The sequence below is a fragment of the Macaca nemestrina genome, chromosome 8 (genome assembly GCF_043159975.1).
Source record: "Macaca nemestrina isolate mMacNem1 chromosome 8, mMacNem.hap1, whole genome shotgun sequence".
NCBI lineage: Eukaryota > Metazoa > Chordata > Mammalia > Primates > Cercopithecidae > Macaca > Macaca nemestrina.
The window spans coordinates 70,155,104-70,172,750 of NC_092132.1; the positions used below are offsets into that span (position 1 = coordinate 70,155,104).

General features: G+C 36.3%; 1 long non-coding RNA gene across 1 annotated transcript in view; it reads left to right on the top strand.

The window, feature by feature from the left end:
- The first annotated feature begins 10,812 nt into the window (after nt 1-10,812).
- LOC105483566 (uncharacterized) overlaps nt 10,813-17,647 on the top strand; it is a 35,614-nt gene continuing 28,779 nt past the window's right edge. Inside the window, exons 1-2 of the long non-coding RNA XR_988409.3 lie at nt 10,813-10,934; nt 11,154-11,617. This is a non-coding gene — a long non-coding RNA (uncharacterized lncRNA). The remainder of the gene's footprint in view (nt 10,935-11,153; nt 11,618-17,647) is intronic.

Here is a 17,647-nt window from a genome sequence, read left to right on the forward strand (position 1 = left end):
CAGTTTGGCAGAGTGACATTCTGATCAAAAGAAACACCTGTACTACCCTCTGCTTTTTATCATGTCCGTTATGATTATAGACAGAATCTGTGGTGGTCACTTAACTTGGCAGACCAGAAGTCTCATACTTTTCTTAGTTACTCTCATTTTTGCCAAAGCAGCCAAAAGCAGCCAAGGCACAGAATTCTTGGCTGACTTCCCCTTCAGTCTGAGTTTCTTTTTAAATCCATTTTTCTATTTCCCTCAGCTCCAGATCTGTCCACCTCCAGGTTGATATGTTTTTCCTGTTGCCACTGGTCACAGCACCATTCAAATGTATGCTAGCTTGGGCATCAAAGGTCCTTCATATCCTATTTCTTCATTTTCTTTTCTTTCAAGTAGAACTTTAACCATTATTTAATTTTAAACCCAAGGGTCACTGCAAGTATCCTGCTCAGAGTACCAACAGCAGCAATTATAAAGGGTCAGACCATTGAAAATACTCCTGAGACTCCACAAGGTTTACCTACATTAGCCTTTAATAAAGAAAAAGGACATAATGCAGCAGGAGCTAGAAAGCACAGACAACAGACAAAATGGAGATTTCTAGGCACAGCTTCTAGACTCTTTTCTCAGTCACGTAGCACAGGCTTCAGGTGTGGATCATGAACCACCAAGATGTATTTGAGAAATTGTGATTTGGCAGAGCCAACACATAAGTTTACTGGATGGGTCTTTTATATTCCACTGGTCATAGAACTAAAATGAGACTGAGTAACCAGGTGAGCTGAATGCAAGCCATTAATCTATGCATTTTTAATAAACAGATTAGACAAACTGGTACAGGATACCTCCAGGCAAGTTTAGAACTTTAAACAACATATTATAAATCACTAGCTGATATAATATATTTATTTTATATCTTGATTTAAAGTCAGAATCAGAGTATCCCTGGAGACAAAAATAGAACTATCACAGAGCATCACAAGTTAACTCTATCATTGGACAAAGATTAAAAAGAAAACAAAATAAAGAATAAAAACAGCAGAAAGAAGCAGTAAAGCACAAGCTTATTTGAAAATAACTAAATACAATTTCTAGAATGATAAATGAAGTCTTTGTAATTAAAAACTACAGATTAGGGGTTACTGAAAAAATAGAGAAATGGAAAATAAAGATATGAAAAATACTCAGAAGTCAGTGCAGAAACATAAAAAGAAGATAAATGAAAAATGAAGTTAAAAGTCATAAAAGATAAACTTGGAATATATGCTCTTAGAATTAATAAATGTTATAATAGAGACAGTAATACAAATTTTGAAATAATATTTGAAATAATAACTTTCCACGACAGTTTAAAGCTATGTATTATAATATTCAATAAGTAAAATGAGCTTAAACAATATAAATAAAAATAATTTGACATTTTAAATGTAACAAGAAAATTGCACAATGGAGAAAAAAGGATCTTAAACCCCAAATGAAAGGAGAAAGATTACCTTGCAATAAGACACTACATTAAAATATATTGTGTTATATAGATTTTTAAATGATATATAAAATAAAATAATTCTCAATTGGGAATTCTATATATTTCTGAATTGTTGATAATATTGAGGACAAAATCAAGACCTTTTCAGATAAATTAGGACTCAGATAGTTTATATACAAGGTCTTTTAAGCAAACAATACTATATGATATATTTTAAGGGAAAAGAAAATTTAACTCAGAGGAAATGATATGCAAGAAGAAATTATAGGAATAGATCTTGATTCTTCAAAAATTGGTAAATTTAAATCAGCCTTTACTGCAAGAATAATAATGTGTAACTTGGGAAATAATAAAATTATAGAACTGAAATAGTGGCAAAACAACTAGTGACATAGAAAGAGTGATTTATCGTAATGCATTGTTTGGGAGGAGAGTAGAAATAGTGATTAATTTTAGACTTTGCTTAGTCATGTGGACACATCAAATTCAAAGGGTAGAACCTGAAAGATAGGGTAAATAACTTCCAAATTGAACAAGAAAATAATAATATGTTACAGTTACATAGTGCCAATCTCTATGCTAATTTTCTTATTTACATAATTAGTTGTCTCTGCAAATATATGTGGAAGGTATCTCCTTTTATGATTAACCAGGATCACATGTTGAGGATTAGTTGGCAGTGCTGTGATTTAAGCTTAGGTAATACGGTTCCAGAGTCTGCATACTGAACCGCACACTATCCTGCGTCCCTGAGAAAGAGAAGAGGACATAAAGAAATAAACAAAGGGAAATAGAACTTAATAAGAGAACATGATGAATAATAATAAACAATTTTGTTAATCCAGTAGCAGACTGAATGGGAGAAAATAAGCAAGAAAATATTATAGAAATAATTCAAATATATTAGAAAATGCAATAACTATAAAATGATTCTCTTTTTAAAAAGAGGTTGATGTTTGAATTACATAAAAATTCAGCTCTATGATGTTATAAGAGACACTCTCAAAATATAAGGGCATAGAATACTTTGAAAAAATAAGAGGTGTAATCAATGAAAAAAATAATTGATAAACTGAACGTCATTAATATTAAATATTTCTGCTTTGTGATAGACACTACCAAGAGAATGTGAAGACATGTCACAGATCGGGAGAAAATATCTGTAAAAGATACACCTGATAAAGGGCTATTATGTATAAAGTAGAAAGAACTCTTAAAACTTAGCAATAAGGAAACAACCCAATTAAAAAAATGAACCAAAGACCCTAACAGACACCAAAGAAGATACACAGAAGGCAAATCAGCATATGAGAAGATACTTACACCTGTAATCCTAACATTCTGGGAGTCTGAGGTAGGAGGATTGCTTGAGGCCAGGAGTTCAAGATCAGCCTGGGCAAAACAACAAGACCTCTCTCTACAAAAAATAAAAAATAAAAAATAAAAAAAATACATTGCCAGGCATCATGGTAGCACATGCCTGTAGTCCCAGTTACTCAGAGGCTGAGGTGGGAGGATTATTTAAACCCAGGAGTTCAAGAGTTCAAGACTGCGGTGACCTATGACTGTGCCACTGCACTCCAGCTTTGGTGACAGAGCAAGCAAGTATTTCCTATCTCAAAAAAAAAAAAAAAATGCCCCGTATTATGTGTCATAGGGAAATGAAAATTAAAATGAGATACCCCCACACATGTATTAGAATGGCCAAAATCTGGATCACTGACAACACTAAATGCTGACAATATATGGAGTGGCAGGAACACTCATTCATTGACAGTGCAAATTCAAAATGACACAGTTACTTTATAAGGTCGTTTGGGGATTTCTTACAAAAACTAAAAACACTAGTATGATACAATCCAATAGTCGGGTTCCTTGGTATTTACCTAAATAAGGTAAAAACGTATTTCTGCACAAAAACCTGCACATGGGTGTTTACAGCAGCTTTATTCATAATTGTCAAAACTTGGAAACAACCAAGGTTTCCTTCATTAGGTAAATAGATAAACTATGGTACATCCAAACAATGGTATTTTATTCAGTGCCAGAAATAAATGAGCTGTCAAACCATAAAATAATGAAAGAACCTTAAATGTGTATTGCTAAGTGAAAGAAGCCAATCTGAAAGGGTTTCAGTCATTATGATTCCAACTCGATGACATTCTGGAAAAGGCAAAATTAATGAGACAGTAAAAAGATTACTGTTTAGAGGGAGGGGGAGATGAACAAGTGGAGCATAGAGGATTGTTAAGGTAGTTAAATTATACTGTGTATCACAATAGTTGATATATGTCATTATACAATTGTCAAAACCCATAAAATGTACAACAGCAATAATGAATCCTCATGTACACTATGGGTTTGGTTGATAAAGTTTCGTCAATGTAGCTTAATCAGTTGTAACAAATGTACAACGCTGGTAGGAGATGTTTATGTGGGGAAGCTGTGTGTGGAGACGACAGGGGTGTATGGAAATTCTTTGTACTTTCTGATAAATTTTGCTGTGAATTTACAAATGCTCTAAAAACAGTCTTAAAAGAAAAAAAAATCAAGGAATGGAAAAAGATATGTCAGGCAAATTATAACTGCATCTGCCCTGTTAATATCAGACAAAATAGGAATCCCAAGGTCTTTACTAGGTATTAAAGAGTTACTAAATTTGACATGAGGAAATGTTTACCAGATAAGAATGCCAATTATGAAATGTATCTTCCCAGCTTCTAGAAGCTGTCTGTATTCCTCGTCTTACGATCTCCTTTCTCTATCTTCAAAGTCAGCAACATGGTGTCTCTCTGACCATCTTCCTTTCTTACCTCTCTCTCTCTAAGCTACAGTTTGGAAACTTTCACACAAAGGTGTGGACATCAGGAGAAAAGTCTTTGTGGCCCACTAGTAATTCCTCTTGTTAATATACTGTTTGAGAAACTCTCATGCATGTGCACAGGAGACATACAGACACACTTATGCAGAGTATTAATTGCAGTATTATTTGTAATAGCGAAAACCTTGAAATAACCCAAATGCCCATTGGTTGAAGGATGGATTAACAAATTGTGGTACTGTCAAACAGTGGAATATTAAACAGTAGTTAAAATAATGAACTATATCTTCATGTATCAACATAGATAAATCTTAGAATCATGGTTGTTAAGTCAACAAAATCTAAGTTATACATCATATTGTACCATTTTTTGAAAGCTAAAACTGGAAAAATTATATAATTTTTCATTTTCTATTTGTTTATTTCCATAAGTTATTGGGGAACAGGTAGTGCTTGGTTATATGAGTAAGTTCTTTAGTGGTGATTTGTAAGATTTTGGTACACCCATCATCCAAGCAGTATACACTGCATCCTATTTATAGTCTTTTATCCCTCATCTCGCTCCCACCCTTCCCCCCAAGTCCTTAAAGTCCATTGTATCATTCTTATGCCTTTGCATCCTCATAGCTTAGCTCCCACATATCAGTGAGAACATATGATGTTTGGCTTTCCATTCCTGAGTTACTTCACTTAAAGTAATAGTCTCCAATATTATCCAGGTCACTGTGAATGCCATTATTTCATTCCTTTTTGTGGCTGACTAATATTCCAGCTTTCTATCTATCTATCTCACATATATATATCTATATGTATATCTACATAGATATATATATCTGTGACAGATAGATAGATAGCTGAAATATTAGTCAGCCACAGAAAGGAATGAATTAATGGCATTCACAGTGACCTGGATTATATTATAGATAGATAGATAGATAGATAGATAGATAGATAGATAGATAGATAGATTATATTATATATATATCTCACATATCTATCTATCTATCTATCTATCTATCTATCTATCTATCTATCTATCTATCTATCTCTCACAGTTTCTTTATCCACTCATTGATTGATGGGCATTTGGGTTGGTTCCACGTTTTTGCAATTGTGAATTGTGCTGCTATAAACATGCATGTGAAAGTATCTTTTTTGTAAAATGACTTATTTTCCTCTGGATGGATACCCGGTAGTGGAATTGCTGGATCAAATGGTAGTTTCATTTTTAGTTCTTTAAAGACTCTCCACACAGTTTTATATAGTGGTTGTACAAGTTTACATTCCCACCAGCAGTGTAGAAGTGTTCCCTGATCACTGCATCCATGCCAGCATCTACTCTTTTTTGATTTTTTGATTATGGCCATCCTTGCAGGAGTAAGGTGGTATTGCATTGTTGTTTTGATTTGCATTTCCCTGATCATTAGTGATGTGAAGAATTTCTCCCACTCTGTGGGTTGTCTGTTTACTCTCCTGACTGCTCCTTTTGCCATGCAAAAGCTCTTTACTTTAATTAAGTCCCAGCTATATATCTTTGTTTTTATTGCATTTGCTTTTTGGTTCTTGGTCATGAAATCCTTGCCTAGAAAGGTTTTACAATGTTATCTTCCAGAATTTTTATAATTTCAGGTCTTAGATTTAAGTCCTTAATCCACCCTGAGTTGATTTTTGTATAGGTGAGAGATGAAGATCCAATTTTATTCCCTACATGTGGCTAGCCAATTATCCCAGCACCAGTTGTTGAAAAGAGTGTCCTTTCCCCCACTTGATGTTTTTGTTTGCTTTGTTGAAAATCAGTAGGCTATAAGTATTTGAGTTTATTTCTGGGTTCTCTATTCTTTTCCATTGGTCTATGTGCCTATTTGTATACCATTACCATGCTGTTTTGGTGACTATGGCCTTACAGTACAGTTTAAAATCAAGTAACGTGATGCCTCCAGATTTGTTCTTTTTGCTTAGTCTTGCTTTGGCTATGTGCGCTCTTTCTTTGGTTCCATATGAATTTTAGAATGGTTTTCTAGTTTTGTGAAGAATGATGGTGGTATTTTGATGGGAGTTGCACTGAATTTGTAAATTGCTGTTGGCAATATGGTAATTTTTACAATGTTGATTCTACCCATCCATGAACATGGGATGTGTTTCCTTTTGTTTGTGTCATCTATGATTTCTTTCAGCAGTGTTTTGTAGTTTTCCATTCAGAGGTCTTTCACTTTCTTGGTTAGGTGTATTCCTAAATATTTTATTTATTTATTTAGAGATGGTGTCTCACTCTGTTGCCCAGGCTGGAGTGCAGTGGCGTGATCTTGGCTCACTGCAGCCTCCACTTCCCAGGTTCAAGCAATTTTCCAGCCTCAGCCTTCCAAGTAGCTGGGACTATAGACACATGCCACCATGCCCAGCTAATTTTTTGTATTTTAGTAGAGACAGGGTTTCAACATGTTGCCCAGGCTGGTGGCCAACTCCTGAGTTCAGGCAATCCACCCGCCTCGGCTTCCCAAAGTGCTGGGATTACAAGCGTGAGCCACCATGCCAGGCCTGTTTATTTATTTATTTATTTATTTATTTATTTATTTATTTATTTTTGCAGCTGTATTAATCAGGGTTCTCTAGAGGGACACAAGTAATGGGACAGATATATTTTATATATATATGGGAGTTTAATCAGTATTAACTCACAGGATCACAAGGTCCCACAATAGGCTGTCTGCAAGCTGAAGAGTAAGGAGAACCAGTCCAAGTCCCAAAACTGAAGAACTTGGAGTCTGTTGTTTGATGGTAGAAAACATCCAGCACGGGGGAAAAATGTAGGCTGGGAGGCTAGGCCAGGCTCTCTATTCACATTTTTCTTCCTGCTTATATTCCAGTCATGCTGGCAGCTGATTGGATTGTGTCCACCCAGATTAAGGGTGGGTCTGCCTTTCCCAGCCTACTGACTCAAATGTTAATCTCCTTTGGCAACACCATCATAGACATATCTAGGGTCAATACATTGTATCCTTCAATTCAATCAAGTTGATACTCAGTATTAACCATCATACCAGCTATTGTAAAAGGGGTTGAGTTCTTGATTTGATTCTCCGTTTGGTTGCTGTTGGTGTATAGAAAACCTACTCATTTGTGTACATTAATTTTGTATCCAGAAACTTTGCTGAATTCTTTTATCAGTTTTAGGAGCTTTTTGGAAAAGTCTTTAGGGTTTTCAAGGTAGACAATCATATTATCAGTAGACAGCGATAGTTTGACTCCCTCTTTACCAATTTGGATGCCCTTTATTTCTTTCTCTTGTTTCATTGCTCTGGCTAGGACTTTCAGTACTATGTTGGTGAGTGTGGGCATCCTTGTCTTGTTCCAGTTCTCAGAGGGAATGCTTTCAACCTTTCCCCATTCAGTATTATGTTGGCTGTGGGTCTATCATAGATGGCTTTTATTACATTGAGGTATGTCCTTTGTATGCTGATTTTGCTGACAGTTTAAACCATAAAGGGATGCTGAATTTTGTCAAATGTATTTTGTGCATCTATTGAAATGATCATGTGATTTTTGTTTTTAATTCTGCTTATGTGGTGTATCACATTTATTGACTTGCATATGTTAAACCAACCCTGCATCCCTGGTATGAAACCTACTTGATCATGGTGGATTAGCTTTTTGATATGTTGTTGGATTTGGTTAGCTAGTATTTTGTTAAGAATTTTAGCATCTATGTTCATCAGGGATATTGGTCTGTAGTTTTCTTTTTTGGTTTTATCCTTTCCTGGTTTTGGTATTAGGGTGATACTGGCTTCATGATTTAGGGAGGGCTCCCTCTTTCTTTATCTTGTGGAATATTGTCAATAGGATTGGTACCAATTCTTCTTTGAATGTCTGGTAGAATTCTGTTGTGAATCTGTATGGTCCTCGATTTTTTTGTTGTTGTTGGTAATTTTTTGTTACCATTTCAATCTCGCTGCTTGTTATTGGTCTGTTCTGGGCATCTAATTCTTCTTGATTTAAGCTAGGAGGGTTGTATCTTTCCAAGAATTTATTAATCTCTTTTAGGTTTTCTGGTTTATCCACGTAATGGTGTGCATAGTAGCCTTGAATAGTCTTTTGTATTTCTGTAGTGTCAGTGGTAATATCTCTCATTTCATTTCTTATTGAGCTTATTTGGATTTTCTCTCTTTTCTTGGTTAATCTTGCTAATGGTCTATCGATTTTATTTATCTTTTCAAAGAGCCAGTTTTTGTTTCACTTACTTTTTGTATTGTTTTTATCATTTTGTTTTAATTTCATTTAGTTCTACTCTGATCTTGGCTATTATTTTTCTCCTGCAGAATTTGGGTTTGGTTTGTTTTTGTTTCCCTAGTTCCTTGACCCAATGATTATTCAGGAGTAGGTTATTTAATTTCCACGTATTTGCATGGCTTTGAAGATTCCTTTTGGAACTGATTTCCAGTTTGACTCCACTGTGTTCAGAGAGAGTGTTTGATGTAATTTCAATTTTCTTAAATTCACTGAGGCTTGTTTTGTGGCCTATCATATGGTCTATCTTGGAGAAAGTTTCATGTACTTTTGAATATAATGTATATTGTGCAGTTATTTGATGGAATGTTCTGTATATATCTCTTCAGTCCATTTGTTCCAAGGTATAATTTAAATCTATTGTTTCTTTGTTGACTTTCTGTCTTGATGAGTTGTCTAGTGATGCCAGTGGAGTAATTGAAGTCCCCTGCTATTATTTTGATGCTGTCTATCTCATTTCTTAGGTTTATTAATAATTGTTTCATAAATTTGGGAGCTACAGTGTTAGGTGCATATATGTTTAGGATTGTGATATTTTCCTGTTAGACAAGGCCTTTACCGTTATATAATGTCCCTCTTTGTCTATTTTAACTGCTGTTGCTTTAAACTTTGTTTTGTTTCATATAAGAATAGCTACCCCTGCCTATATTTGGTGTCTATTTGCATGAAATCTGTTTTTCCACCCCTTTACCTTAAGTTTGTGTGAGTCCTTATGTGTTAAGTGAATCGAAGGCAGCAGATAGTTGGTAGGTGAATTCTTACCCATTTTGCAGTTCTGTATTTTAGAAGTGGAGAATTTAGGCCATTTACATTCAATGTTAGTATTGAGATGTGAGGTAACCTTCCATGTTGCCTGTGCAACTTGATTTTTTGTCTTTTGGTTTTATTTTTTAAATCATATTTTTTTATAGGTTCTGTGAGATCTATGCTTTAAAGAGATTCTGTTTTGATGTGTTTCAGGATTTGTTTCAAGACCTCCTTTTAGCAGTTCTTTTAGTGGTGGCTTGGTAATGGCGAATTGTCTCAGCGTTTGTTTGTCTGAAAAAGACTGTATCATCTCTTCATATATGAAGCCTAGTTTCACAGGATACAAAATTCCTGGCTGATAATTGTTTTGTTTGAGGAGGCTGAAGATAGGGCCATAATCCCTTCTAGCTTGTAGGGTCTCTGCTGAGAAATCTCTGTTAATCTGATAGGTTTCCCTTTATAGGTTACCTGGTCCTCTTGCCTCACAGCTCTTAAGATTTTTTCCTTCTTCTTAACTTTAGATAACCTGATGACAATGTGCCTAGGTGATGATCTTTTTGTTATGAATTTCCCAGGAGTTCTTTGTGCTTCTTATATTTGGAAGTCTAAGTCTTTAGCAAGGCCAGGGTAGTTTTCCTTGATTACTCCCCTAAATATGTTTTCCAAACGTTTAGATTTTTCTTCATCCTCAGGAATGCCTATTATTCTTAGGTTTGGTTGTTTAACATAATCCCAGACTTCTTGGATACTTTTTTTGGTATTTTCTTACACTTTTTTCTTTGTCTTTATTGGATTTGGTTAATTCAAAGACCTTGTCTTTGAGCTCTGAATTTCTTTCTTCTACTTGTTCAAATCTATTGCTGAGACTTACCAGAACATTTTGCATTTCTTTAAGTGTTTTCATTGTTTTCTGAAGTTTTGATTGTTTTTTGTTTGTGCTAACTACTTCATTGAATATTTCTCCCTTACTTTTTGTATCATTTTCTTGATTTCCTTACTTTATGCTTCACCTTTCTCTGGTGCCTCTCTGATTAGCTTAATAACTAACTTTCTGAATTCTTTTTCAGGAAAATCAGAGATTTTGTATTGGTTTGGATCCATTGCTGGTGAGCTGGTGTGATTTTTGGGAGGTGTTAAAAAGCCTTGTTTTGTCATACTATCAGAGTTGGTTTTCTGCTTCCTTCTCATTTGGGTAGGCTCTGTCAGAGAGAAGGTCTAGGGCTGAAGACTGTTGTTCAGATTTCTTTTGTCCTATGGGGTGTTTCCTTGATGTGGTCCTCCCACACTTTTTCTATAGATGTGGCTTCTTAAGAACTGAGCTGTAGTGATTATTATCTCTCTTCTGGATCTAGCCACCCAACAAGTCTACCAGGCTCTGGGCTGCTACTGGTGGTTGTCTGCACAGAATCTTGTGATGGCAACCATCTCTGATTCTCTCAGCCATGGATACCAGCACCTGTTCCAGTGGAGGTGGCAGGGGGGTGAAATGGACTCTGTGAGAGTCTTAACCTTGGTGGTTTAATGCAGTATTTTTGTGCTGGTTGGCCTCCTGCCAGCAGCTGGTGCTTTCCAGAGAACATCAGCTGTGGTAGTATGGAGAGGAACAGGCTGTAGGTGGGGTCCTAGAACTCCCAAGAGTATATGCCCTTTGTCTTCAGTTGCCAGGGTGGGTAGTGAAGGACCACTGGGTGGGGGCAGGGCTATGTATATCTGAGCTCCGACTCTCCTTGGGTGGGTCTTGCTGCAGCTGCTGTGTGGAATGAGGATGAGGTTCCCAGATCAATGGAATTATGATCCTAGGAGGATTGTGGCTGTCTCTACTGTCTCATGCAGGTTGTCAGGGAAGTGTGGAAAAGCCAGCAGTCACAGGCCTCACCCTGCTCCCACATAGTCCAAAGGGTCCGACTCACTCCCACTGTGCCTCCTTCCAACAGCACTGAGTCTGTTTCCTGCCAATGGGCATGCATGGCTGAGAACTTACCCCAGGCTACCCACCTCCCAGCTGTGAAAGCAAATACAGCTTTCCTTCTTCCCCCAGTCTGCACACCGGATTCACACCCTCCCCCGAGTTCTGGCCAGGAGGCTTCTTGATCAGTTCAAATTGTTACAAACTTCCGCTGGAGATTTCCTTCTCCCTGTGGCCTTTTTCCCAGTGCCTCTGGCCACCCCTCCTGAAGGATCCCTGTGAGGCCAGGCAGGAATGGCCTGCTTGGGGATCCAGCGAGCTCACAGAGCCTTTCCCACTGCTTCCTCTACCTTTGTTTTTCGTTTGGCTCTCCAAATTGACTCAGCTCCAGGTAAGGTCAGAATCTTCTCCCATAATCTAGACCTTTAGTTTCCCCAGTAGGGGTGTGTGTTCAGGGGTGGACAGTCCCCCTTTCCCATTTTGACAGTTTGGGCACTCACAGTATTTGGGGTGTCTCCTGGGTTCTATAGGAGCTATCTCCTTCCTTCAGAGGGTCCGTGGGTCTTCTCCTAAGCTAGCCTCTTTCTTTCCCACCATCTGCTCTTCAACAAACCATATATCTTAGTTGAACTTTTTCTGACTTAGTTACATAAACTGCTTTCTCAAGGTGAGTGGCTAAGACTGTCTCTCTGGGGAAACTTGTTTTTATAATATAATATTTTTATTGATATAAATCTGTGTCAGAAACTTTAAAAAAATTTTATGAAATTGATAAATGCCAAATTTGAAATATTGACTACTTCTGGAAGGTGGAGAGTGAGTTATACAATTAAGGAGAACTACATATGTGACCTCAAATGTATCTCATATGATTTTTTTATTTTGAAAAATTCAGAAAAAGAATGTGCAAATGATATCAAATGGTAACATTTGACAAAAAAGGCTGCTCATTATACTCTATTATCTTTTTGTATATGTCTGAAATATTTTATTAAAAATGAATTATCAATTTATTGAGATAGCAGTAGTTAGCAGTTGAGACAGGTCTGATTCAGTTTCAACTCCCCAACATGCTAGCTATGACACATGTTACTTGATCAAGTCATTTTACAAGTATGTCCCTCAGTTTCCTTTGAATGGGTCAGTGAAAACACCTGCCTCATTGAGTTGTGGTGAGGACAAAAAAGAATGAATTAGCATATTTAAAACACTTAAAAACTTTTATTGGCAATTGCAATAATTTATTTTGTGTCAACTTGACTAGGCTATGGTGCCCAGTTGTTTGGCAAAACAGTAATCTAGATGTTGCTGTGAAGATATGTGGGGAAGCAATTAACCTCTACAATCAGTAGACTTTAGGTAAAGCAGATTATCTTTCATGATGGGATGGGTCTCATTTAATCGAAGACCTTAGGAGCAAAGAATGAGGTTTTCCAAAGAAGGAATTCTGACTTAAGTTTGTGTCATAGAAATCTCGCCTAAGTTCCTGGCCATCTGGCCTGCCTTGTAGATTTCAGATTCATGAGTCTCCACAATTGTGTGAGCCAATTTCTTAAAATAAATCTCTCTCTCTCTTTATATGTCATCAATATATTTATATTTATGTATGTATTCTACTGGTTCTGTTTTTCTGTAAAGCCTTGACTAATAGAGCAGCTTAGTAAGCCAGACGTTCTCTGTCCTCTTTTAGGTCCTCTTTTAGGTCTATATTAGCACAGTATATGAGACTACATAATGTTTGGGGCATAATTCAACCTGCATGTATTCTTTTTTGAGTTTTTTGGATAAGACCCTTACATACTAGTTTTACAAAATTGTCTGTGGTTTGAAATTAAATATTCTCTAAAAAACATACAGGTTATGTTTTTCTGTATACTAGGAGGTTGAAATGTACTTTTGAACTACTGTGGCTCAGATAAAGTAAAAAGTAATAAAGTATTTAAGAAGTAATGGTAGTTTAATTAATATGCCCGACATAAAACGCATCCTGGACAAAACTGCTAAAATTTATGGAAAGATATAAAGATATACCATGTGGCCACTAGAGGGCACACCACATCTGCCACATTTTTCTTTAAGACCAAGGACTTTTGCCTATAGACCAAAGTAGTTATGGTTCAGTCTAAGAAGAAAGAAAATGAAGCTCCATTTATATTTCAATCATTATAATAGAAATATGTAAAATTACATGTTAATACATCATTAATTCTTTACATCAATTGAAATATACATAAAAACAACTTAAAATCGGTTCATTCACTTAAAAGTCATTTTTTAAACCCATTTTCAATATTTAGGTATTATATGCCAAGACCAAAATTTTGGTTTTTATTTTTTTAGTTGCACACAATACCAAAATTTAAAATGTGGGAATGCATTTGACTGAGTCAATGAATAATAAATAAAATTAGGTTTTAAGTTTATTAAAGATAAGAATCATACTTTATTTTTGAATCCCACTATATTTGCTGTCACATTTTAAGAGTGTGGATGTATTTTGTTACAAAATTCAAACATTTATACTGAACTAACATTAGGTACTTTGCAAAGGTTTATAATGCAATTCCATAGGCATCACTTTACTAGACATACAATGGGGTGATAATATCAGTCAAATCATATTCTCTAGGAATTCAGGGCCAGGTGATACACTTGCGTGTCACAATAAGACACTCAAGGAAATGATTTTATCTTTTTGTTAGTTGTCGGGGAACTCACTTGGGATCTTCTATTGATGAACCCTCAGATTCACCTCTTCTTTCAAGCAGTGGGCATGTTGGCTCCATGTTCTTTCTTTCTCAAACCCCTAGGAATTCAATTTAGTTCCCTTTTTACATGGTAATTACTATACCACCATCTTAATTGGCATCTCTTACTCTGTTTCTGTTTTTGAATCCCCTTCTATAAAGCTACCAGATCAATTATTTACTGACACATAATATTTATACATATTTATGGGGTTCCTGTGATATTTTGTTACGTGCATAAATAGTGTAATAATTAAGTCAGGGTATTTAGGATATACATCGTCTCAAGTATGTATCATTTCTATGTGCTGGGAACGTTTTCAGTCCTCTGCTCTGGCTATTTTGAAATATAAAACATATTGTTGTTAAACATGGTCACTCTATTATCAAACATTAAAACTTATTCCTTCTATCTAACTGGATATTTGTATGCACTAACCAGTCTCTCTTCATACCTCACCTGCCACCCATACACCCTTCCCACCCTTCCCAACTTCTAGTATCTATCATTCCACTCTCTACCTCCATGAGATAAACTTTTTTAACTCCCCCATATGAGTGAGAACATGCAATATTTGACTTTCTGTGCCTGGCTTATTCCAGTTAACATATGACTTCTAGTTCCACCCATGTTTCTGCAAATGACATGACTTCAACCTTTTTTTGTGGCCAAATACTATAGTATTCCATTATATGTATATATCACATTTAATTTATTCATCCATTGATGAAAGTTTAGGTTGATTCCATGCTTCTGAAATTGTCATCAGTGCTACAATAAACATAAGGATGTAGATATCCCTTCGATATACTGATTTCCTTTCTTTAGGATAAATATGTAGTAGTGGGATTGCTGGATCATATAGTAGTTATGGGTTTTTTTTTTGAGGAATATTCATACTGTTTTTCATAGTGACTGTACTAATTTATATTCCCACCAACAGCATGTAAGAGTTCTCTTTTCTCTTCATTTTCACCAGCATCTCTCTTTGATTGTTTTTAACAATAGCCATTCTAACTGGGATAAAAAAAAATCTTATCGTGATTTGATTTACATTCTTCTGATGATTAGCGATGTTGACCATTTTTTCACATACTTTTTGGCCATTTGTATGCCTACTTTTGAGAAGTGTCTATTCATATTCTTTACCCAGTTTTTAATGGGATTATTTGTGGTTTTTTTTTCCTGTTGAGTCACTCGAGTTCCTTGTGTATTCTGGTTATTAGTCCACTGTCAGATGAATACTTTGCAAATATTTTCTCCCATTCAGCAGGTTGTCTCCTCACTCTGTTGATCGTTTCCTTTGCTGTACAGAAGTCTTTTAGTTTCATATAGTCCCATTTGCCTATTTTTGTTCTTGTTGGCTATACTTTATAGGTCTTAGCTGTAAAATCCTTGCCTAGAACAGTATCCTGAAGTGTTTCCCCTATTTTTCTTTAGCAGTTTCATAGCTTCAGGTTGTATGTTTACATTTTTAATCCATTTTGTATTGATTTTTCTTACATGTGGTGAGAGGTATGAGCCGTTTTAGTCTCCTGCATATGAATATCAAATTTTCCAATTACCATTTGTTGAAAAGGGTGTCCTTTTCTCAATGTATGTTAATGGCACCTTTGTCAAAAATCAGTTGATTATGAATACATAGATTTATTTCTGAGTTCTCTATTCTGTTTCATTGGTCTATGTGCCTGTTTTTACACAAGTATTATGCTATTTTGGTTACTAAAGCCTTGTAATATAAAGTCAGGTAGTGTGATGCCTCCAGGTTTATTTTTTTGCTTAGGATTGCTTTGGCTATTTGGGCTCTCTTTTGGTTTCATAAAAGTTTTAGAATTGTTTATTCTATTTTTGTGAAAAATGGCATTGGTATTTTGATAGGGATTGCATTGAATCTTTAGATTGCTTTAGCATTTTAACAATATTAATTATTCTAATCTATAAACATAGAATTTTTTTTCCATTTCTTTGTGTCCCCTTTAATTTCTTTCATAAATATTTTCTAGTTTTCCTTGTAGAGATCTTTCACTTCCTGGATTCCTAGGTACTTCCTGGTAATTCCTACGTATTTTTGGTTTTTAGGTAAATGGGATTTAGGTATTTTAGGTAAATGGGATTACCTTCCTGATTTTTTTCTCAGTTAGTGCATTATTGTTGTATGGGAATCCTATCGATTTTTCATACATCAATTTTGTACCATGCAACTTTAATACATTTATTTATCAGCTCTCAGAGTTGGAGTCTTTAGGTTTTTTAATTACAAGATTACGCCATCATCAAAGAGGGTGATATGGGTTGGCTGTGTACCTACCCACATCTCAATTTGAATTTTAGCTCTGATAATTCCCTCATGTTGAAGGAGGAACCCAATGGGAGATAATTGAATCATGTGGTAGTTTCCCCATACTATTCTCATTATTGTGAATAAGTCTCACAAGATCTGATGGTTTTATAAGGGATTTCCCCTTTTGCTTGACTCTCCTCTCTTGCCTGCCACCATGTAAGATGTGCCTTTGCCTTCCACCATGATTATGAGGCCTCCCCAGCTATGTGGAACTGTGAGTCTATTAAACCTCATTTCTTTATAAATTACCCAGTCTCACGTATGTGTTTATCAGCAGCATGAAAACAGATGAATACAGTAAATTGTACATTGAACTTGAGGGAGATGATTTAGGGTATCTGGCGGAAGAAATTTCTAAGCAGCAAAGCATTCAAGAGGTGACTTTGGATGCTGTTAAAAGCATTCAGTTTTAAAAGGGAAACAGCATAAAAGTTTGGAAAATTTGCAGCCTGATGATGTGATAGAAAAGAAAAACCTGTTTTCTGAGGAGAAATTCAAGTGGACTGTAGAAATTTGCATAAGTAATGAGGAACCAAATGTTAGTCAGCAAGACAATGAGGAAAATGTCACCAGGGCATGTCAGAGACCTTTGCAGCAATCCCTCCCATCACAGGCCTAGATACCTAGCAGGAAAAAATGGCTTTGTGGCTCAGGCCCAGCATCCCTGTACTTTGTCCAGCCTAGGGACTTGGTGCTCTGCGTCCTAACCACTCAAGCTGTGGTTAAAATGGGCCAAGGTACACAGCTCAGGCCATGGCTACAGAGGGTGCAAGTCCCAAGTCTTGGCAGCTTCAACATGGTGTTGAACCTGTGAGTGCACAGAAGTTAAGAACTGAGGTTTAGGAACCTCTGCCTATATTTCAGAGGAGGTATGGAAATGCCTGGGTGTCCAGGCAGAAGTTTGCTGCAGTGGTGAAGCCCTCATAGAGAAGGTCTGCTAGAGCAGTGCAGAAGGGAAATGTGTTGTGGAAGCCCCCACACAGAGTCCCCACTGGGGCACTGCACAGTGGAGCTGTGAGAAGAGGGCCATCATCCTCCAGACCTTAGAAAGGTAGATCCACTGACAGTTTACACCATGAACCAGGAAAAGCCAGACACTCAATGCCAACTGTGAAACAGCCAGGAAGGGGCTGCATCCTGCAAAGCCATAGGGGTGGAGCTGCCCAAGATCATGGGAACCCACTTCTTGCATCAGTGTGACCTGGATGTCATCAGTGAAAGGAGGTAATTTTGGAGCTTTAATATTTGACTGCTCCACTGGATTTCGGACTTGCATGGGGCCTGTAGCCCCTCTGTTTTGGCCAATTTCTCACATTTGTAATGGGTGTATTT